This window comes from Centrocercus urophasianus, unplaced genomic scaffold (genome assembly GCF_019232065.1).
Source record: "Centrocercus urophasianus isolate 14NV4802_14NV808 unplaced genomic scaffold, USGS_Curo_1.0 seq_17, whole genome shotgun sequence".
Lineage (NCBI taxonomy): Eukaryota > Metazoa > Chordata > Aves > Galliformes > Phasianidae > Centrocercus > Centrocercus urophasianus.
Genome location: NW_024884722.1, coordinates 25,371,048 through 25,395,893, shown reverse-complemented (window position 1 = coordinate 25,395,893; position 24,846 = coordinate 25,371,048). Strand labels below are relative to the sequence as shown.

Sequence of the window (24,846 nt, the reverse complement as noted above, 5' to 3'; positions counted from 1 at the left end):
TCTCTGGACTAAAAAAAATATTATAAAGATTCTTTAATAAAGACTTCAACTAAGGATATTTGCTATTCAATTGTAACTGTTTTTAAAAATCAAGAAGCCAATCAATTGTTTATTTGTTTTAAAAGTAGTAACATATTCCTTTTAGGCAATGAATTTGTCAAATGCAGCACTTTTATTTTCTTTCTCCTGCTTTCTCTATTTTATTGAACTTCTATTAAATATAATTAAGTATATAATCAAACATTCCTACAGAGCTCTCATTTTTATGAGTTAGAAGATGTCAGTGTTTATTAACTTGACAACATTTTAAAGAGTAAAAGGAATATAATCTCTCTTTAATTGCTGGACAGTCTAAGACTCCTGCTGTTTAATTTCTCTTAAATGATATGAATTCTCCAGTAAGTGATAAGTAGCTGTTCAGTAAGGAGAGTGAAGAATTCCCTGGCTTCCTAAATACAGGTTGCCTCATCTTCCATACCATTAAATAACAGAATTGCTCAGGTGATGAGAAAAGTGATGCTAGCAAATAGTGCAAGTTTCCTCAGTGGTTGCTCATTGTGAGAAGCTGCTTATCGGAGATAAGACAAAAGAGCTTTTCCTCTCTTCAGTTCATTCGAAGACAATAGAAAGTTTCACTCTTTGAAACTGCATGTGATATACCAGTAACTGCTGCAATCCTGTAAAATTCACACTGAAGTAATAAGTACAAAGATGTCTCTTCCTGTATTTTTATCCACACCACCTGGGTTAACTAATAAAATTGTTTGTAGCAAGCTGCAGTGTTCAAAGTAGTGTAATAACAGCATGATGGACTGCGTGCTCAGGAAAGCTGTGTGGGAGAGCACTGCTTCAGTGTCAGTGAAGTCTTACTCTTCAAACTATGATTTATAGCTTCTCTGTTGCAGTTTGTTTAACTGTAATTACTTTCTTACAGTTTAAAATGTTTCTCAAATGTTCATATATTCGTAAGAATCTAGTACCAAAATATGTTTTTTTGGTGTGTGTTTTTGAAAAATCATTAAGTAAAATCTACATACTTATGTCTTATGTTTTATTGTCTCACAGTTAGTTAGCACTTGAGAAATTACAGTAGGATATGTATATACAAGGAATGCAGAAATGAAGCAGTAAAGAACCCACTTGTTGTGATTGGTTGCTTCTCTGTATCAGCCAACAACTGCTAGTGTGGAGGATGACTGATTTGGGGGATGGAGGGAGGATCCAGAGTTTACAGTAACCAAGTGAAGAAAGTATAAGCAGTATAAACAGATTTGAGGAAAAGAATGCTAGGGGAATGCCTGCACTTAATATACCTTGGGAAATAATACACTTTGAGAAATACACCTAGCTGTTCCAATATACCAGAGAGAATTAATTCATTCAACTTTTAGCTCTATAAGATACTCTTGAGTAATATGAATAGAAATGATAGACTACCTTTAATAAAAAAGAATGGAAAAGACCAAAGGGTGACAGTTTTAGGGAGACCAATGTTTATTTTATATTAATTTGGTTTTATTGCACATTTGCACAGTCTATCCAGTATGCTCCCTGCACAGTGCTCCTATTTCAGCTTTAACTCTTTGTAGAGGAATGGAGCATATCGATGGGAAGCTTCCAGTGCTGCAAGCAAGCAACGCAGAAGCATTTTTCATGCATCCAGGAAACACGGCAGATGGTATTAAAACAAAATTCAAAAGAACATATTAATAATAATAACTGAAATCTATCAATTGGAATTTACTCCCAAAACTTAATGGAGGATAAACGTTTTGTATCAAGGCAATCTGGCTCCCAATTTGCTGTCAGTTTATGTAGGCAGCCATTCATGTATGTGTTAGATTGGAGAAGGGAAAATAATTTGAGCTTTAAAAGCTATTTTATGTAACTCAGGGTATCTTGTTAAAGCAAGCTAACATCAAGTATATTGTTTTGATCTGAAAATAATTGTTTGTACAGGAAAATAATTTCAGTAGTACTTCAGCTGTGGTATTAAGACTGTCTCTTTAAAGACACTTAACTTATTTAAGTGGGGGGAAAAGGTCCTTTGAAAAATCCTTTGAAAAATCCTATGAATCCAAAGATAACTGTCTAGGCAAGGGTTTGGGGTATATGGGTATTTTCTATGTCATGCTTACAAGGTAATGGATTCCAAAGGATAGTTACCTGGTATGGATAATTGGTAGTGTTTAAACTTTTATTAATAAAGATTTTATTTTACTGGATGTTTAAGTTAAATCTGGATACATGTATCTGTGGAGTCTTGTGGAGGAAGGAAATTTGTCCAATTCTATTTCAAGTAAGTTTCATCAGACTGCTTTTGCTTGAATCTGCCTTTGCTCTATTTTACACTTACAGAGAAAGATAGTTGTAAAATGTCGTATGTCCAGGGGCAATCTTGTTTTTCCTTTGCAGCTCTGGATTGTGATGAGGTTATATATTACAATCTCAAGCTTGTTTTCAGAAGTTAGGTGCTACAGAACTATCATTCTGGGAAGGTAATGGTGACATGTACGGGATCTTTGAATTCAGAATGACATCACTGATGTCTGATGTTACTGAAAACCAGGTCAATTTCCAAGAAATCTGGACAATAGGCAACAAAGGTCAATGAAAAGGAGGAGAAAATGGGATTACAGTTGCATATCTGAAAACTAAAACATCTGTCTTATCTCCTTGCATTTTGGAAACTGTGTCTTCTGTTTCTCTTCCTGATTAACTGTGACAGATTCAGTTATGGCCCCTGGAGCTGCTTTCAAATCAACACAGAGCTGACAGTAACATCTCGATTAAAGGAATAAGTTTTTGAGTGGCTGCATCTAAGAGCTAAATATGTAACTACAAATAGCAATACAGGATTCCAGATTTGCATTCAGTAGTGTGAGATGCACAAATACATTGTGGCCAAAAGCTAGGATGAAATCTCTTCTCTCCCTTTGAGAGAAGGTTTAGAACTTGAAAATTGAAGCTTTCTGAGAAAGAAAGGATGGGAGCTAGTCTGAGTAATCAGAGGAAGCATGCAGCTGGAAATTCTGCTCACCAAATCTATGAGTTTCTTTTACTATCTGCTTGTTGAAAATATCAATACAATGCGTTTTCAACATGCAGCTCCCAAATCAGAGCAGAAAACAAATAAATCTGAGACTACTTGTGGTTTCAAACCATTGCTATCCTTTCTTTATCTTCTTTCTTCTCATAAATCTGTGACTGTTTAAAGAACTCTCCTTCATGTTTTCTTCCTTTAGTACTGACAGACCATGTGCTGTCTCAGCTGCTGGAAGGTATTGTTGGAAAATCCTTCTTGTAATTGTCATGAAGACTACCAAGCTTAGAGGATATCCATCTGAAATTATTTCACTTTTCAATGAACAGTCTGTTCCTGCTTGCCTGGTCCAATAAAACATGGCATCTCGTGGCTTTGCCTGTTAAATTTTAGTAGGAGACATGACCTCTGACCTCTGAAGGATACAGTTCTTCTACAGCTAGCCTAATTTCTTTATTAGTTGCAGCTTTTGTCACAGAAGGAAGCCAAGCAGTATAGACCTTATATTTTCATCTAATGGTTAAAACTTTCTTCTCTCCAGCCACTTTCCTCTTCTTAACCGTTAAAATGGTCATGTTTGCTACTAATTATTCTAACTATTAGGGATGCTTTCATTCCTCATTCCAGCTGTGATAAGAAAGGCCCTCAGCAGTAGATGCTTCACACACACAATAAACGCTGTATGTTTATTCTTCTGGCTCTGAAATCCAGCAAGATTCACAGCTTGTGCTTTGAGAGAATGCCTGCACCTTCAAATTTCAAGCCTATTTTCAGGTGGAGTACTGCACCTCTTCAAGAATCCATTTTGTTTCTGAGCACATGAGGCAGTGCACTGTGCAGAGCTTCCTGTACCTGTGTTGAGCTGTTAGAAGTATTCAAAGACATTCAAAAGTACAGCTTTGCTTTCTTATGGATAATTCTATTTCTCTACCCTAGTCCCTTTTGGCATACATAGCAGATGTTTTCCAGATATGAATAGAGATGGTTCTCATTAGCTCTTCATAGAATCTTGGAGTCATAGAATGGCCTGAGTTGGAAGGGGTCTCAAGCTCCAACCCCCCTGCCTCAGGCAGGGCAGCCAACTTCCACGTTTAATACTAGACCAGGCTGCTCCAACCTGGCCTTGAATGCCTCCAGGGACAGGGCATTCACAACCTCTCTGGGCAGCCTGTTCCGGCACCTCCCCACTCTCTTAGTAAAGAACTTCCCCCTGACATCCAACCTAAATCTTTCCTCTGTCAACTTAAAACCATTTCCTCTTGTCCTACTGTTATTTACCCTTGTAAACTTACACCCTTGTTGACTCCCCTCTTATTTGTAGGCTCCCTTTAGGTAATAAAAGGCTGCAGTGAGGTCACCCCACAGCCTTCTCTTATTCAGGCTGAACCTCCCCTGTCAGAGGTGCTCCAGCCCTCTGATCATCTTTGTGGCTCTTCTCTGGATCCTCTCCAACTCCAAAAGACAGCTCCCTGTCTTTCTTGTTTTGGGTACCCTAGATCTGGATGCAGTACTTTGGATGGGACCCCGTGAGGGCAGAGTGGGCAGAGTAGACAGAGTAGAGAGGGTCAGTCACTTCCCTGTCACTGCTGGCCACCTCCCTTCTGATGAAGCCCAGGATCAAATACCCCAGCAGTAAAACATTTCCATCAGAGAGCTGAAAGTTGTTAACCTTACATATAGATCCACCACCTATAATTCCAGTCAAATGTATTTCAAGGATGAATTGACAGATTTTAATCCCAACAGCAGTCTATAAATCCTGCAAGATGGTTTTTTCGTATCTTGGGACATGGCAGTGCTTTCTAATTCTTCAAAATACTCTGATCTGCTCTTCCCACCCCATCCCCTTTCAAAGGCACCATCTTTGGTATCTTTGAAATTCTGTTACCACTTTGTCTAGGTGCTATAAAATTGATTCTCTGTATATACACTTGAGAATAAATGGGATAAAATAAGACTGAAGGCTAGAAAATGTGGGGATTTGTTTTTTGTTTTTTTGTTTGTTTGTAGGCTCCTCTGTGAGCAGTGATTGTGCTGTGCAAGAAAAGGAAGTCATAGTATATGCCTCTGTATCAGATCAATGTATTGGAAAGTATCACTAGTTCTGAGCAGGTAAGATTCAGCATCAATAAATTCAAAACCATGCTTTTCATTTTTTCCAGTAGCCATTTATAAAGATAGTGCTTCCTAGTGACACACCTGTGATATGATTTTATGTAGACAATTCAATTACACAAATCATTGTAATGAGTTTAGTTGTTACAGTGTTAGGTGAATTTAAGATCATTAGATCTCTTGATAAGTATTCTGGAATTACATTTATCTGTAATTTGTGGAGGTATTCACATCTTAGTGTCATTTCGAAGCCTTCCCAAAATTCATCAGGTAACTTACCACCAAGAAAAATTTAAAATATTTGGATTTATAGAGAAGTAAAATTCAGTATATGTATACTTGATGGAAGAGGAGACGCATACTAGCCACCACAATTGATCTGATGGAATACTCTTATTTTGTGCATGTGTCCTGGATTATACCTTCAACAGTATTAAATTCCAGGCGTTGTTTACCAAGGATATATTTTTCCTTCTTCCCTCCCACTTGAAATCTCAGAAATGCTGTTTTTAAAATAAGACACCTTGTACAAAGTTTGGCTCTGTCTTCTTGAAGACCTTCTCTGTAGGAGGTGAGATGCTGTTGTTAGGTGCTGTTAGGTTTCCTAAGCATGTCCTCACAGGGCCCTGAAGCCCTTTGCCATCTTGGTTGGCATTCACTGGCCTTGCAGCAACTGATCTGGGACTTAATTTACTGTGGAGTTCACAACTGGACACAATATATAGATGTAGTGCAATGAGTGCCAAATAAAGGGAAATGAATAATCTCTTCCCTCTCTCTTCTGGCTCCGCAATGATTCATACAGGACAGGCAACTTCTGGCCTGATCTGCTGCCAGGACACACTGCAGCCTCTTGCTCAGCTTGCTGTCTGCCAAGATCCCTGGGTCCTTGTCAGTAGAGCTGCACCCTAGCCAGGCAGTGCCCAGCCTGTATCATCATTGGAGGTTCTTCATTCCCAGCTGCAGGACTTGGCATATGTTCTTCCTGAATTGGATAAGGTTCCTCTCACCCTGTTACACTGATTACTAAATGGGTGTGATCCTGCGTATAAATCCTACATGATGGAAAAAAGATGTCCTTTATTTAGTGAGTCCTGAACAGGTCAGACATACCTCAGGAGTATTTCAGTATAAAACATAAATACTTTTACTCCGCTGTCTCACCTTGCTCCCCTTTTATACATACTTGTAAAATAGAATATCTGGAACAGAGACAAAACATTTCTGAAAATAAGTGAAAACGGAAAATAATGAAAAAAGAGTCTAGAACATTCATTATATGATACTAGATGTCTATTTTTGCTGTTATTTAAAATACTACTTTTATTAAACTTTTATTTCCTCTAGTAGCATTGCCAGAGAACTATTCAGTTGCAACTTTCAGTACTTATTCTTTCATCAACATGTAATTCTGCTAAACCTATTGCATATTAATAACATTTACATAGTAAAATGACTGAGAGAAAGCATGTTGCATTTGTCATGGTGACTTTCATTACAAAAAATGGAACACAAGAGGAAAGAAACACTTTCATTTTCCTTCGGTTATAACCCTGACCCAAACAACATCTGACCTTAAAACAAATCCCCCCCCTTAGCTCAAGAAACTAAGTTTTCTTTGCAATCTACCCTTTCTTTTGGCAGCTTCTTTCCAGCCCTTTTGCAAATGGAGCTCTTGGCTTTTCTTTCAATCCAAATGTAACCCTAGCTCTAACCCTGATCCCAATTCTTACTGTAAGTTGATTTTTTGACCTTTTGGTACATAAAGAGGGAACAAAGGAAAGAAACTGTAAATGGAAACTTTCCTGTAAGTTCGTTGCCATCCAGTAGTGCTCTGCCTCTTTGCTTGCTATTACAACATTAACATCGAATCTTAAGCCATCTGTGTACTCATTTTCCTCACTGTAAGGTACTTTGCACCAGTGCCCCAACAAGCTTCTTGTGATGCAGAAAGCCATTAAGCTTGTCTCTATGCTGAAAAATTACTTTTGAAGTGGTGTAGAGAGTTCCCATTTCTATTGCCACACTGATTATAACCAAATGAGTTTTGATTAAAGTATGGTTTTATGTCTAAAGTCTGGAATCTGTAAGTCAGTTTCTGCTCTTTCAAAAGCCTACAAAACCTGCTGCTAAGAAACTTTGCTTTGGCAATTTAAAAAGAAAGGTCTTTCAATCAAGATTATGTCCCCAGAAGCTGTATAATATGGAAACATCTGATACAGCCTCTCATGGTGGCATCAGCCCTAGCAGGAAAGTACTGATTTTCTTCTGCCATAGAAACATTAGTTAGAATTAACTGTGTGAAAAGTCTTAGGGAATAAAGTCTCAAACAATTAATTTATTTCTGTGAATATTCATTTCAGTTTTTAAACTAATTAGTGTTGAATGCTCTGAAATATTTCTGTATTTACTATTCATATCTGGGGAAACAATTTCTCTCATGTGAATTCTCCTAAGTAGCCTGAGCGGGATCCAACTGTGAGCTACAAAATGCATGTATGAAAATTTCCACTGCTCTTTTTATCTACACTGTTCAGTAAGGAGCAGAATTGCACTTAATTTCACAAATGATATTAAAGAATCTGCTAGTGAAAATCGTTTCTGAATTTTTAAAGCAAATAAGTCTTTATTAATCTGTTCAAGAATGTTGCACAATATGTCAAATTCATCACCTTTATGAAATTTTACCTTAAAAATTTTTTACTCAAAGAATGGTGAGGCACTGGAACTAGTTGCCCAGAGAAGTTAGGGATGCCTCATCCCTGGAAGTGTTCAAGACCGGGCTGGATGAGGCTTTTGGAAACCTGGTCTATTGCAAAGTGTTCCTGCCCATGGCAAGAGCGCTGGAACTAGATGATCCTGAAGGTCCCTTCCACCGCATACCATTTATCTAAGACTTTTTGTTCTCTCTTTTTCTGCCTCTCTTTCTCTCATTTCTGTCTGTATTATATTTATTATACAAAATTACTTATTCCGTAGTTTACAATATGGAGTCCCATCCTACTTTGACTTTACATCGACTTCTAGGGGAACTATTAGTTTTTCAAGATTAGAGATTTCACTTAAAGAAGCCCTTAATTTGTTTTTTCAAAATCAAATCAAAATTCAGAGAGAAATAAAGCTAAAAACATATTTTTAAATTCTGATTGTTAGAACTCCAAATTGTGCTACTGATGCAGCTATGAATTGAAAAAAAATACCAGTTGAAGGGGCTGGTGTTTAAATGTAAGTAGTATTGTGAATGTGGAATGATAAATAGGCTTGCTTTCAGTATTCAAGACTGCTTCAGGTTGCGTACTGCAGAAGCTGTCTAGTATTGCTTTAATCATAGAATCACCAAGGTTGGAAACGACCTCCAAGATTATCTAGTCCAGTCATCCACCTACCACTAACATTTGCCCCCTAAACCATTAGTGTGCCTTAGTATAACATCTAAATGTTTCTTCAACACTTCCAGGGACGATGACTCCACCACCTCCCTGGGCATCCCATTCCAGCACCTGATTACTCTCCGGTTGACCAGGAACACCGATAAGACAGTAGAAAACAGTTTAGTAATCGAGTCTGCCAGATCCCTCAGCACCCTTGAGTGGATCCCATTGTTCCCTATGGACTCGTGACAGTCCAGGTAGAGTAAGAAGCAGGTCTCTAACTGTTTTCACCTGAATCATGGGGATTTTATTCCGCTGCCCATCTGAAATTTCCAGGCCAGGGGGTGGAGTACCCAGAGATAAATTGTTCTGACTTTTAAAGACAGATGTAAAAAAGGCATTGAGAACCTCAGCCTTTTCCTTATCATCAGTGGTTGTGTTCATCTTCTCTTATTGTTAATATGTTTGTAAAAAAGATCTTTGCTCTTTTACTGCAGTGGCCAGATTGAATTCAAGCTTGGCTTTTATCTTTCTTATTCTCTCCCTGCATATCCTAACAACATCTCCATCTCTTCCCAAGTTGCCTATTCCTTCTTCTTCTGGAGGTTCTTCTGGAGGTAGAGTCTGGTCTTCTGTTTGGAGGTTCTTCCTGGAGCCTGAAAAGAAGTTCCCTGTTCATCCCGGTCTTCTTCCTCACTCATCTTATGGCACAGGGGGACAACCTGCTCTTGCACCTTTAAGACTTCCTTCTTGAGGAGCATCCAGCCTTCTTGGATCCCTTTGTCCTTCAGGACTGAACCTTAAGAGATGGTAAACTAGAATGAATTCTTGCTTGTACTGATTGCTTTTTCAAAAAGAAGTCTTAACTTTTTCTACAAACTTACAGGTTTGAGGGTGTTTTTGCTAGATCTTATGAAAAGAGTTGTCACATATTTTGCGATTTATTAACTTGTTTTGTGGAGGTAATTACTATTCTCAAAATTCCCAGATATGGAAATGGAGGTACAGGATTTTTAAAAACTATTTTAATGCAGCTGTAGTTCATTCAATTCAGACTATCCAAGCAAAGTTTTAGCAGTCATATCCTTGTTGTGTTTTTCAACCCAAATACAGAAATTCCAAGATGGTTCTGTGAAGTTTGAGTAGGTCACACAATATGGTTTATCCTGGGAGGAGTCTCTGTAGTTACATGTTCTACCTTTACTCACTGGCCCTTTGATGTCAGTATTGCATACACTTTCTCTAGCTCCCCTTTTTGGTTTGGCTGTCCTAAGGCACAATATGTCTGTTTCTTTCAGTATTTTCATCATCATCATTATTATATCTACAATTTATGGACTTTTCAAGAGCCATGCTGAGATCTTTGAAAGCTCATTTTTAATAGGAATGAGTAGAAAGTAGAAATCATTGTTCTTTTCCATCAATTTTATGGTACTGTTAATTTTTCATATTTAGTGGTTTACTTTTCATATTTAATGGTTGTTGTTGTCCCAGATGCTTAAAGCTATAGCATGTGATACTTTTGTAAGGGTCATGTGTAGATTTGTTGCTTGTTTGAGGTCATTGAACTTACACAGTGAAAAAACCTGAGGATATATTCTTGAGAATGTGCTTCCTACTACCAAATAATGATCCAGTTTATTCAGGTTCTATCCCATATTGAGCAAAGGACTGCAGCGATAAATAGTATACCATCCTTCATCCAGCAGATATAGTCTGAATTAACAAGACAAAAAGGAAAGATCAGGGCTATGGTAGATGAGTAGGGCAAAACAAGGCTTGCATCTGCTTCACTGTTCTGGTGATAGCAGTATCTTTTCTTCTCCCAGCAGTGTTTAAGATTGTAATCTCATTTTCTTCACATCGACTGAGTACTTTGCCTATCTTTGCTACCAGTGTTATGGTGTATATCAGAGGGGAGGATGAAGCACATTTAGAACAGAAATAAATGGGTATATTCATGTGATTTTCTGTGTATCTAAGCAAACAAAGTGGACTCTCACATCTCTTCACCAAGCAAAGCTAGTATGAAGAAAATTTGCTTAATCTTTTATTCAATATGACCTGAAAATAGTATGGAATCATGTTTTATAAGATATCTGCCTACAAAAAGATTCACTTTACTGTTTTTTTGCCAGGGCTTCAGTTAAGTTGCTAATTATTTCTTGAAGTACTTCCAGAATGCACATTCATACCTGCCACATGAATACTGCTGTACAACAATTATTTCCTGACATTGACTTGATGGATTGTAACTTTCCATTGCAAAGAATTTGAGTTTTTGGTAGTAGCTTTTTAGAAATGCTATCAATCAACAATTGCTCTTAGTTGCTGTTGTTACTATAGTCAGATACTGTTAGCGGGGGGAAAACAAAGAAAAAAAAATCTCTATGTTAAGTGGTTACCTAACTCTTTTAATAAATTTTTGAAGAAACCTGTGATATTCTCAGTAGCCTTTCATGAACTGCCATTTCAGAACACCCTTTCCTCTGAAGTCTTGAGTATTCTGGGTCTTCAAAATAAAACAGAAGTCAACTAGAAGTTGTTTACAAGGGAAAAAGACATGGAATCAGGGCACTCAGAACTCTGATGAAATACAAATAAAATTCAGCACTATTTAATAACCAGGAGCAAAAAGAAAAACTCTTGGAGAGGAGTTATAAGCCTCTGCTCAATGCAGCTAAAGACTTTACTGAGGCAATCAAGGTGAGAAAGCACGTATCTCTCAAAATTAATTTCCAGAAGGATTTAAGTATTGACTAACAGACTGAACATCTCGTTACTGCAAAAAATACTATGAAAAAGATTTACACTTCAGGCTAGAAAAAGATAGACACAAGCAACTTAATGTTTTGTAAAAGTAATCTGAAGATTAAGTTAGTAAATTATTTTTAATATGATTATTTAGTCAAGATTTATTTATGCAGAAAAAAAGAAAGAAACCTGAAAGGCAAGGTGAAAGTGCGAGGTCTAGTGTATAGTGTTAACTTTATAGGAATGGTGAAGATGCTACACTTCCAAACTTTCCATTACTGTGTGACACAAATTTATACAGAACTGTGCTGCTGGTAAGACCTGTAGAAGAATAACTCAACTTTGTAGTTTTCCACAGCAGAAAAAATGTTAGGTACCGATGGTAATCTATAGGCCCTGCCAAAGCTAGATTGGATGCTGGTGAGGTATATGGGAATGTGCTCCTACACAGATGTTGTACTAAAAACACACTTCCATATGTCACTCAGTGTTCCATTTTCCAAGCTATCTCTGAGGATTTAGTATGTGAGGGTATGTGGCTGGCAGATGGGTATTTCAAAATAGATGATACAGAGAAGGGTGTGTATTTCATTAGAGACAAACAAATATACTTAAAGGCTCTCCTTTAATCCGGAGTTTGAGTGCTGTGGGAATAATCTGAGTTCAAGGGCCTACATGATTTTTGTGCTACATTTTGCCTAAGGGTAGTCTAATCCCATCATCTATTGCTACAGGCAATAATGGAGAAAGATTTGCAGAGACAGTACTCAGACTATGACTAATATGATGCAGTATGGTATCATTGCTAACATCCTCAAAGAAGGCAAATTTCATGTAGAATAATTACATAAGAATTTTAAAAGTGTATAGAGAACCCCATGGCTACTGCAGCAGCCAGGCATTGATCTCCTTTATCATCTAGGTAACTCTTTGGGTCAATTCTCACCATTTGTGAGAGTCTTGAGTTGTATGATAATGCTTTTAAGTCTCAGAAGTGGAGGTGAAAGTCCTTAAAAGCTTTCTGCTGTAAATAAGAATGTCTTTGCTTATGTATGTATCGCTGTAGCACAAATAGATTACCCTGAATTATCCACAGGTACTGTTGGACAAGACATACAGAATGTTTGGTCGGAAACAATTGCAGAACATACCAGATAGACATTAAATTAGTTTTGTTTAGACTCACACCAAAAATCACTCTATGAGGAAACTGTCTGTTAATAGAGAATGCAAAGATAAGACTTTGTCTTAAGTGTTAATTTGTAATAAAAAACTATGTTTTGATGAAGGAAACATCAATAAATCATTAGTAATGCTACGTATTGAAGATCGTTAATAATTTCTCTGATAAATAGGACAATGTAATCCAAACTTCATTAGATCAGAATATTCATCAGGGAAGAATAATATGAAATATCTAAATACTTCAGGAAACTTATTCTTGCCTTGCATGCCTGCTGTCCAAGCTACTGACATTACGCATACGTAAATGAAGTTCAGATAAAGTATATTTTTTCATTCACAGAATCACAGAATTGTAGGGGTTGGAAGGGACCTCCAGAGATCATTGAGTCCAACCCCCCTGCCAAAGCAGGTTCCCTACAGCAGGTCGCACAGGTAGGCATCCAGGCAGGTCTTGAACATCTCCAGAGAAGGAGACTCCACCACCTCCCTGGGCAGCCTGTTCCAGTGCTCCGTCACCTCACTGTAAAGAAGTTCTTGCACACACTTGTGCAGAACTTCCTATGCTGCAGTTTCTGGCCGTTTCCCCTTGTCCTGTCTCCACTCACCACTGAAAAGAGTCCGGCCTCGCCATTCTGCCCCCCACACCTCAGATATGTATAGACCTGGATCAGGTCCCCTCTCAGTCTTCTTTTCTCAAGGCTGAATTCCATTCTAGTAGATCCCTAGCTCTCACATATCTAAAAGCAAAATGGAAAATTATTGCTAAAAGAAAGGATAGATAGTCAGCAAGAATTACACATACACAAAGAAGCTTTCAATGCCAACAATTTAAAAACAGTAAGAGTTTTAGTTACTGTGGGAATTCTTGTTATTCTTCTCTGGTGTTGGTCAGATCATGCATATCTGACTTGAAAAAAAAAACAAAAACAAATGTTGAATTTCAAGTTAATTTTTCTTATGATGTACTGTGACCCTCCCCTAACGAGTTAATCCTTCCAGTGTAGCAAACAAATTTCATGTAGTTACTTCTCTTTCATAAAGAACTATTTTAGTAAAGTGATGCTAATGAACTTACAAATTTGAATTTGTTTGTGGCAAACAGGGATTTGATCTGATTGTGCTGGCATTCAAGATCACTGGGATACATGCTGCAGAGTACTTCAAGCTAGCATTGCACTATAGTTAGTAAGCCCTCATGAAATGCAGGACCTGTGAGCAGAGACACAGTACCTTGCCAACATGTTAATTCCGTTCTGTGCAGATGTATTAGTCAGTACTAGCCTAACCTTTCTGCGCTTCAGACATATGCTCAGTTTTGATTTGCTTTTTCAAAGTAAATTCTTAGTGGCTTTGGGTTAGAAAGAGACTTGCAGAAATTGTAGATGAGACAGAGACATCTAAATCTGGAGTAACAGCTTGAAGAGGTGTGACCTGCTTGTCCATTTCATTTTGGAGTGCTGCTAGCTCATCTGCAGTGGCAGTGTGAGTACAACATAAAATGACTCCCTACAAAAGAAAACAATATATGAAAGAATTGCAAGTTTACATGTTGCTTTATTCTTGAACAAGAGACCTCATCACAGCCTTTGCAACAACCCCGCTCAGACAAATGCTGACTGAAAGATGAAGTTAGCTAGATGAGAGCTAGTTAGTTTATTTAATGCTCCCATTCTGTCTAGAATTGGTGATGTTCATGTATCGAGATGTATCACAAAAATATTTCACATCTGAAATGCTCTTTACCAGCGTCAGGGAGAACTAACAAGACTGGAACTAGTATGTGCTAGTATGTGCAAAATTTATCCAGATAATACTCATAACTATAGTAGTGTAGATGTTTGATATGTATAATAAAGAATTGACAGAACAGGTGATGAGCAGTTTGAGAGAAGAATAAATAATATGAGCAATTTGGATTTCAAAGGTTGGAAATCTGTGGGCTGGACAGGTGTTACCAATAATCTTGAGTCTTCGGTGATTAAGATGGCTTTTTCAGAAGATCCTTTCAGGCCCCCCAAATGACTTACCCTCCAAAAAGACTGGAGGGTTTGTCTGTTGTGATAGAGAACTCAACTGGAATTACAATTTTGATGCAGGAATATTAAATGAAATTGTGTAGATCACTTGTGAGGAAGGCCAAGCTGAATGTCTGGCAATCCATTTTTTAGCATTAAGACTTCATGTGTGAAACTATTCATAGCAGTTGAAGGTTTGAATATGAGCTGGATCGTACTCAGTAAAATTTCAATAAGTTGTAGAAACTGTACTGGTACAATATGGTTTGATACTGAGAATCATAGAGTCTTGATCACTGTAATAGAGCATCTTAATCATAAATTGTGCAGGTTTTGTATTGAGTTATTAGAAGCAACAATAAAAAGACAAGTTGTTTTAGTAGGTACGCCACATATAATCTGCTGTGAAATTGAAATGGTTATTCATTTCCCGTAGCTAGAGTAGATCATACTGTAACGCTTCAGAAACTGCAATACCTGCAGTCCTAGAGTCTTGTACTAAGTGGGATCCATACAATTTGATGTTAGTGTGTGTAAAAACAAAGCTGTAGTAAGAACACATCACTACACGGCATTTTTTATTCTGGTTGACATTCTTCTTTTTCCTCAGTGAAAGTTGTATTGCAGTTTCTCAGTGAATTACTGATTTTTTTCAATATTCATTTCTATCTCTACAATATGAGACTAGTAGTACATGACATTGTATTCTTTCAAGGAGTTATCAGTAGATGAACTGAAGAGACAGTTGAAAGTTTCTTCAGAGGATCTTGTGAGACATTTCCTGTACCTGTAAAAATAGTCTGGCTCCACTGAAGCTGCTCCAGTTTATCTCAGCAAGTATCTGCCTATCTCTAGAAGGTGAGCTAGGCTGAAAAGCAAGGAAAATAGTTCTCTCCAGACCTACCTACCTGTGGCGAACAGAAGTCCCTTCATTTTAACTATAAACACAAACAAGTAACTTATCCTGCAGTTGTTTTGTATCAAATTTTTGTATGTTATAAATTAGTTTAGAAACAAAATCACAACAACCTGGCATTGCTATTGTATTGTTGATTTTTAAATATTGACCTTTAGGAAGCCAGTAGCTTACAGCTGATACATAGTAGTGTTTGAGATAATAATTTTCTATGCAGAAGAGAGTAGCTGCAACATCTGAGTTACTGCTAGGGTACTGCCACTTCAGCCAAGCCTGAAAGCACCTGTGAAAGAACAGGCAATCTCTCTCTCCCAAAGTCTAATGTGGCCTTATTAGCACTCACCTGTCTCTGAGAGCCAAGAGAACCAGCTGTGTATCCCATACAGCCTTACTGAGTAGCAGGGAGAAGGGCTGTCCAGGAGAACATTTATAGAAACTGTGATACAAGAGGCACGAACAAATCACTCTTGATTCAGAGAGGAGGAAAAGGATCAGGAAAAACTCATCCTTGAAGCTTAAAGACTTTTTGCTATTCTTCTGAGGGATGTCTGTACTGCCTGCAGAATCCAAGACTGGAGATCGAATCAGGCTTTATGATTCTGCTTCCTTAGATTTTGGTCTTTGTGGTACTCCTTGTTTCTTCATGGAAGAATCCGAACCTCGACCAAATACCGTGGGTTGTGCTCCACATCTTGTGAGTTCTCGACTGTGGATGTTCGCCTAGTACAACAGAGGCCAATGCAGAACAGGATGGAGAGCTGTGAGCACAATACAGTAAGATGTGTTTGGACTAATTGTGGAAGAAGTCACTCACAACGATAAAAAGGAAGGAGTAACTACCACTGTTGCAAGTACGTGTATTCTGTACTGGGACCTGGAAATACAATTGTGAGCCCATGGGAAACAAGGTAAGAACCAGAAATAAAATGACGTAAATACTGATGCTGCAAGAATGTGGAGTAGCTTGAAAATGGTTTGAACTTTTATGAGGATATTTTTGAAACAATTAGTGAAATACATGGGAACATTTCCTTTCAGGGTTATTCCTGATTAGGGAGAATGTAGTCAAAGCAGTAAAAAAAGTTTTGTAACTGTTTACTGTAAGGATGTTTGCTGATACTTCTATGTCAGGTATATCATTCCTCGTTATGCACTTGACTAATAGGGCTAGCAGAAACCTGTAGCTCTAGCTTTAGTAACTGCCACCACCTGGCAAGGGATAGCAAAGAACCTTACCATCTCATATGTTAAGCATGTTGTGAGTCCATGTGCAAGTCTCTTACTAATATACTGAGCAGAAACACCATGTAGAAGGGAATTTAGAATGTTGCATGTCTACATAGGACATCTGTACTTGGAAACAAATGGATATGACTGTAGTTTTCTTCAATGTGGTTTTTTCTGTCTTCTCTGTTTGGGGCTAGAAGCATACATTTTTACTTCTTGAAAGAAAGTCTGTCCTGTAAATGTGCCTAATGTCAGTGTAGCACTAGTCTCTACTGTACAGCTCTGCGGAAAGCATCCTCTTAAGTTGTCCTAATTTAGCTCCCTGAAAGCTCCAGTTTATTGGAGAAACATTGGTACTGACCTGAACACAGCTTTCATCCCTAAAACTGTGTCTCTGAGTGTTATCTGTTGGCACAGTGTGCACCCTTATTACATACTGTTGGCACTCTACCCGAGTGCAAGGCTGTATAACAGAGGCTGGATGGAACTAGGAACTTAGCGCAATATATAGCAGTTCTAATTAGGACTTAATTTTTTTTACTGTGCCCAGCATGTGCCCCCTGTTTTTTCCCTTACACGTGTGAGGCCTAGGCTTGTAGATGATCATTTGCAAGGTTGAGAAGGATGGGTAAAACTGTTAAAATAGTTTATTGGTATAGTTCTCAGGCTCTGCAAATTGTGTGGATTTAAATAGTAAATCGGAATTGTATTCAAGTAATACTGTATTTATTTTGATATAAATCTTTCTGCTGTGGAAGCTTTTGCTTTGCTGAAAGTTACAGATACACTGCTTTCTATTCTCCTCCATGTTTTGATGGTTTGTGAAATGATCTGCCCAGTATCTCTCTAGTCACATAAGGATAAATAGGATAGGTACTGAGCAATCATCTAGACTTTGTCTTACTGTGTCTTTACTTAACCAACTTCAAGTTTTGTAGGATTTTTATTTTCTTGTTGATATTTTTTTGTAAAGGTAGTTGGAAATGTTAATTTTTCCAAAACTGCTACTTAATGAAGAACCTTAAAGGCTAGCCAAAATTATCTTAGATCATATTATGGTTACAATATTATTTTATTTTCATATTTTAGCTCAATAAAGCTGATGTTCACAGCCCAAAAATAAATGCATGTTCCGTAGTAACTCTTTATTTGTATCGGGATTTAATTACATAATCGAATAAAGATAAAACAAACCCTTTTTAGGATAGGCATTTGTTACAATTTATGTTGTTTTGTTATGTGTAATAACTGCTAAATTTTTCCCAGGCTGATACGTAGTAATATGGGCACTGAGAATGAGAGAGAGAACAGTGATCAGAAGGGTGATGCTTTACTGTAGTGAAAGTAAGATTGGTAAGGAGAAAGTACTGCCTCATTTACTTTGTGAACCTTTCTGTGGTAGCCTGAGACATTTTTATACATTCTTCAATGGAAGTAAAGCAATAAGATGGACAGATGAAAATTAACTCTACAGAGCCAAGAAAAATACTTGTACCAGGCTTGGCTAAAGGAAGAAATAAATGTCTTAACAACTTAAAATCAGTATGCAAACTTCTTTCACAACTTCAGTTTTTATTATGAGATCAAAGCAAAGGCTTCTTGTCAGAAATAGTGTTTTGTAATTTCTTTATGTTATCCTTATCCTCTTTTTCAAAGTCTGTAAGAGATGTGTGAAAGACTTAACTAGTGTGCTGAAAGAAGACAACATCACTGTTTGTAAAATTGGTGAGATTTTCATTTTATGGCAGAGGAAATATGTATTTGCTTACACAATTTCTTTTTTCAAGAAACTTCTGTTTCATTAGTTGTCTGCCTTCATAGACATTGTATTCCACTCAACTTTATATAAATGTAGTGAGAAAGTCATATCCAATCTAAGTTAGAATTTTACAATACAATACCTGTAAATTACTAGTACAGGTATTGTAAACTGTGATATGTTATCTTGAAGAATGAAATATATAAGTGATTTACAGCTATTTCAATAGTTAGGGTGAAGAAGTGATCACCTGAAATATTAATGGAGTACTGAGTGCCACAGAGTACTGTTTTTCAGTTTTTCCTTTACTTTCTTTTGTGCTTAATAGGACCACCAGAAAGTTTCTTTTCTATCTTTTGTTAGTTAATTGCCAATAGTGCAATAGCATTTAATCTCTCTCCAGAAATACCTACACTATTAGAACAGCATTTACCTGCCAATCAGTTTTCTGTCCTTAAGTTTTCTTTCCAAGCTTTCCTGTTCTCATCGATTTTGAATGTTTTCCTTGAAATCCAGAGGATTAAAGCTGAAGTTCAAAAGCTTGAGAATATTAATGATGTAGTTAGTCTGTTTGTAACCTAGCCATGGGCAATTTGAATTTTGATTCATTCTATTATAGAAATACATAATAATTTGAGAGAAGAAGTGTTTTTAGTGTTTAGGGACTTCTAATGGTTCCTGACTGAGAAATTTGTAGATGAAGGGTTATCACCATTGTTTCTGCCAAAAAGGTAGAGGACTTGAAAATTGTAGTAACTGGAGTGATAAGCAGAGGCAGACAAGAAGAGCAGATAAGGTGACTAGGAGCATCTAATAGGAGTGCTAAACTACAGTGAAGGTGAAAGAAAGGCTAACAAACTCTAACTGCAAGTGGGTGCTTATTCCCAGCTGTCACATGGAGAAGAACCTGTATGTTTTGTATGCCACGTCCTGAGATCCAGTTGCTAGGATAGGTGAGAAAATGGACTCCTGATATGTTTGGATTAAGGAAGAAAGTTTTTAGAAGCTCTCATTTCCCTTTTCTCTTAAGATTTCATGGGGAATTTCTTTAGTTAATGAGAAAACTTTTGTATTCTTGGGACCAATGCATCGTGCTGCCTGCCAGATGCATCTTGTAAAACTATTTCTTTGCTTTTTTTTTGTTTTTTTTTTTTTGCTTTTTTTTTTTTTCTCTCCATTTTGTAATTACTCAAAGGCTTCAAGAAAATTCCTATTCATTTCATTTTTCCAGGGATACTGGAGAGTTCTGTGAATGCACTTGCAACTTTCTCCTGTTCTTCTTCAGAAACACTGGATCCTGGTACTGTTTTTCTTCCTTTCAAATGTGTTTTAGATCTGTTGCTGGGGAGGCTATTTTCGTTTGCCAGTTACAGATGGCTTACTCTCTTCTAGCACTTGGATAGTACCTGTTCTGCTGAAATCCAGTAGTGCTTTGACTTGCATCCCTGTTTCTGTCTTTTCTGAGAATTGTGTGGTCCCTCTTGGTACACCATACCTTGACACACTCTCTTTTTTTTTTTTTTTTTCACGAGCTATGTTTGGAAATGTGTAGTATTTCAGGGAGATAAAAACAATTCATCTGCCTTTGTTTGGCAGAAGCTGGGTCATCAACTGGAATAAATGTTACTTCGCTGTTGGCTTGCCTCCTTTCATGTTCTTGCTTCTTCACACTTTTTAATTCTGTGTGGGAGAGGGAATAGGGATATAAATTCATAGTACTATCAGTGAAACATTTCTATGAAACTAGTACTTCTCTAGTGTTTATAGATAAAAGTAATTATAGAAATGTTGGGGCAGACTGTAAACAGAGATCAGTTCTTCACACTATTTTGATACAAGAATGAAGCGAATGAAGTGATAGTAATAAGAGCCAATTTGAAAACAAAGAGAAATTCAGGGTTCCCTGTGCTAAAAATAATTGAGCTATGCAATGCCCCAGAAAAAGTTGCTATGGATGCTGTAAGTTTGGATTAGTTCAAGAAATTAGTTAAAAAAAAAAAAAAAAAAAAAAAGCAGTCTCTGTCAAGAATTGCTAAATTCATCAGAACCTCATCCAAGTCAGGAAGTCTCTAGACCAAAATTAGCTGGGAGGTAGAAGGGTTCCACTTTGGGAGGATTAGGGTTTGACCTTAAAAGTATACATTGCCACTCTTGGAGGAAGACTAGTCATTGTTGTGACCTTTGTCTGACATAGCATTGCTTTTCTTCTGTTAAAATCTTATTTTCAGTTTGCAGTTGGTAGTGTCAGAGGAGCTTGGGTCACCTCTGTGGCTCAGCTTTTATAAGATTTATTAAAGAAGCAGGCCCCTGAGGGGCCCTAAGTCTTGAAATATGTACCTGCTCAAGAAACAGGAGGGAACTCACTATGATATTTTTTTAAACATGTGTATTCTGATCTTTCCTAACCGTGAATTGTTGGCACCTTGCAACCTCACCCACTTCACTGACCTGCTAAAATGCATCCTGATTTTCTGTCAAACTTGATGAACTTGGAGTATTTTGCTAGCAACTCTAGAAGTTATAGCGTATTTGCCCCATATTGCTTTCATTGCTTTACATCTTCCTTCCCCTTCTCTTTGTTGTTGTTTTGTTTTATGAGAGTAAAATAAGCAATTTGAGGTCAGCACATTATTCATATCTGCTGTGATAGCCAGAGGATCTGAGTTGCCTTTTCTAAATAGTCATTTTCTTTTGGTTATAAAAACTAGCTTTAGAATTTTGAAGGCTTTGATGCTCAGTGGAGTGCACTTTCCCGGTGTGTGATTACTTTAGAGAATAAACATTCAGGGCACAGACTATCTTGTGTCTATACTACACATTTTCTGCTTTTATTTTGAGGATTGTGTATATGTTCAAGAATATAGCTTGTTTATACAGGATGTTGGAGTGCTTTACAGGAAGGTCAATGTGTCTCTCAACACATCTGAATGACCATTAGCTCTATTTATTCTATTTAATCAGAGGACGTACAGGTAAACAGCTTACATAAAGTTGTGCATTAATTCTGTGGCAGATTTTGGAGTATTTGTCTTCCAAGAAATCTGTAGTACTTTACTTTCAGTGCTTGTACAATCAATGAATATACAGATTATATAGTATATTTGAGAGCTTGGCATATGTAATTATTATACTAGAGCAGAAAAGGACACACTGAACTTTGTAGATAGAGGGCACTGAAAGGCATGAGGCCCTTTTAAGTTTAAATCATTGGCCTAAGAGAGAGAGAGAAGCTGGGACTTAGACTGTCCTTTCATTTCCAGAATAAAATTTAACTTTGGGAACAGTCTGTGGCAGACTATTCACAGAAGTTCCATGCCTCTTAGCAGGTAGCTGCACACTGAGTTATTTATATGCATAACAAAAATTGAATCAGTCTTAGGTTTAATGTCTGAATATTGTATACATGGGAAGAGAGAGGATAGGAAATCTGCAACTTCACCATGACTACAATCTGTAGACACACACTAAATATGCATATGCATGCCTGTATATCTGTGCATAGATAAATGGATAGGTATAGGTTGTTTTCCTCACTGAGTTATGGATGTTCTTCTATTTTTGGTTCCCATGGAAACCAGCAAGAACATACAGATTCATCCTGTGCATACCCCACACTCTGGCTTAAAGAGCCACAGCACCTGGAGCACAGGAATAAAATATCTACTGACCTTAAGTGTTCAGATTGTGACCTCTTGTGCAAAAAATTAGCCATCTATAGCTTTTCATAGTACTTAAATCAGTAGAGTAGAAGAAGTCCAGCCTTTGAAAGTCAAATGTTCATGATTTTGTTGTTGTTCACACCACTAAAAAATGCCTGCGCATACAGAGATAGGTTTACATAGAAATTCATCCTGATTTTTCAAAATATCATCAGCTGTATAAAATAAGATGAGGAGGGAAGGGGGGGACAAAGAATATACTGACTTATTCCAGGCCCAGTACTCAGTGGGAGTTTCTTACCTGTAGAAGCTGTGCCAATGCAAACTTGTGAGGACTAGGGATTTAAAGTTAGGTTTTGAACACCTAAGTAGTAATTAGTCTATATCAATGTAGAATCATAGAATAGCTTGGGTCTCAAGGGACCCTAAGGATAATCAAGTTCCAACCCCTCTGATGCAGGCAGGGCCACCAACCTCCAGATCTGGTACTAGACCAGGTTTCCCAGGGCCCCATCCGGTCTTTTATTGAACATTTCCAGGTACAGAGCATCTGCAGTCTGTTCTAGCACCTCATCACTCTCTCTGTAGAGAACTTTCCCCTGACATTCAGTCTAAACTTTCTCTCCTTGAGCTTAAAACCATTCCCCCTTAGCACTGTCTAACCTGGTAAAGAGTTGATTGTCCTCCTGTTTATAATCTCCTTTTAAATACTGGAAGGCTGCAGTGAGATCTCTTTGCAGGTGTCTCTTCTGCAGGCTGAACAAGCCCAGCTCCTTCAGCCCATCTTTATAGGGCTCCAGACCTCTGATCATCTTTGTGGCCCTCCTCTGGATCCTCTCCAACGGCTTCATATCTTTGCTGTATTGTGGGCCCCAAACCTGAATGCATTAGTCCGAGTGAGGCCCCACAAGGGCAGAGTAGAGAGTAGAAAGAGACAGTCATTTCCCTGTCCCTGCTGGCCACCCCTCTTCTGATGGAGCCCAGGATACCATTGATCTTCCAAGTTGCAAAGACACATTGTGTTCTCGTGTTCAAATTTTCATCCACCAGGAACCCCAGGTCCTTCTCTGCATGGCTATTCTCAAGGAGATCTTCTCCCAGTCTGTATGTGTATCTAGGATTACTTTGACCCAAGTGCAAAAACCATGCTCCTTGCTATGTTGAACTTTTGAGTTTGTCAAGATCCCTCTGGATGGCAAATAAACAATTTTGTTGAGATGTTCTAAACAATTGCTGAGTGAAAATGGGAAGACCAAGCCGTTAGAAATCTCATTTTTGCCTAAGACAGAAACATGAGTTTTGTGGGCAAAATTTGTGTTTTTGCTGATGTCTGAGGAGTTGATAAGAAATGAGATGAAACTTCTGGGAAGACATGTTTATTGGTTTTCTGTGCTGTTCAGCCCACAGCTACAGCTCTTTCAGTAATAAGTAAAACATTTTAGTCGTAATGGAATTGCATCCTGGTGCAGAAATCTTTAATGAGAAAGTTGTTGAGACATGGTCCCCTTTTTCCTTGATGAGATGAAGTTGGCTTCTTGTTGCCTGTTGACTTTAGTAGGTGAGCTATAGATTCAAGCATAATGTGCCTCCTTTTTTTTTTTTTTTTTTCTTTTTCTTCTTTGGACATATCTCCAGTTCATTACTCAAATTATCACTGAATTGTGTTCAAGAAAAGAGCTCTTCTGTTCTCTGTATCTCTAAGCCATAAACAGTCTGAGTTTAAAAAAAAAAAAAAATCAGTCAATTCACATAGTATGTTAGGGAGTGCTTTCTTTTTCCAGGTGCATAGGATAAAACCATTTTGGGAAAAGCTTAATGTATTTGTTTCCATGGTGCTAGACCCATAATTTAATTAGACGCAGGCTATTGCACTGAATAGAAGGACTACAAAGGTTGAACTGCATCAGTGACCTGAACATCCTTTGGGAAAATATAGGCAACATCAGAGCATCTCTGATAAATGTCTCTATTCTCAAAATCCATTTGAAGTTTTGTACATACCTTTTCTAAGACCTCTGCTATGTGGAGAATACTAGCAATGATGCTGCTCCCTGAAAGATAATTTTTCCAGTTGCTACTCTCCTGTGAAATATTCATCTTTGTAATCCAGGCATTTTAGGTGTATACTAATAATAGCCATCTATATGTGCATGTGAACAGTCACTGTTTGGGGGTTATTGAGCCTTATCTGGGTGTTACTGAGGAGTCATAAAACTGGACGTGTTTTTGTAGTCCTGCTACCTTTCTGTTCTGCAAGGACATCAGGTTGAGCTCCACTCAGAGACTGGTAGGGCAGAAATGTCTCTAGCTTTGTGCTTGTGTTGCGTGTGCCCTCATGTGCTGTGAATTTATCAACAGAACTTCTTCCCAAAGAATCTTTTTTTTTTTTTTTTTTTTTTTTTTTTTTTTTTTTTCTCTATAAAACTGTTAGTTGGCATTTTTATTTTTATTCTAACATCTGCCACTTATGCATACTTTGACTATAGTACCCTTGCAGGATGTTTCGTAGAACTGTGTAAATATGAAGGCGAGGATCATTGTACTCCTCAGAGTATATTTTTTTAAATGTATAAAAATTCTGAATTCTGAGAAGCAAAATGTTGCAGTAAAGGAGACAAAAGAAAATCTCGTTTAGAAGAACAGTTTTTGTTTGTTTGTTTTTTTAAGAACTGTTCATACAGCTTTTACTATCACATTTATTTCATTCTAAAAATTTAATAATCCTCTTTACTCATTTTTGCTGCTTTTCACTTACAAAGTGTTTCTTTTTTATCCTGATTCTTCCTTTTTTTTTTGTCTTAA

The 24,846-nt window shown here is 37.5% G+C and overlaps 1 long non-coding RNA gene across 2 annotated transcripts in view; it reads left to right on the top strand.

Moving 5' to 3' along the window:
* The window catches only part of LOC122159892, a 199,930-nt gene that overhangs the window by 128,995 nt on the left and 46,089 nt on the right, over positions 1-24,846 (top strand). For both annotated transcript variants that reach the window (XR_006168694.1, XR_006168693.1), the window contains exon 6: positions 16,011-16,307. This is a non-coding gene — a long non-coding RNA (uncharacterized LOC122159892). The remainder of the gene's footprint in view (positions 1-16,010; positions 16,308-24,846) is intronic.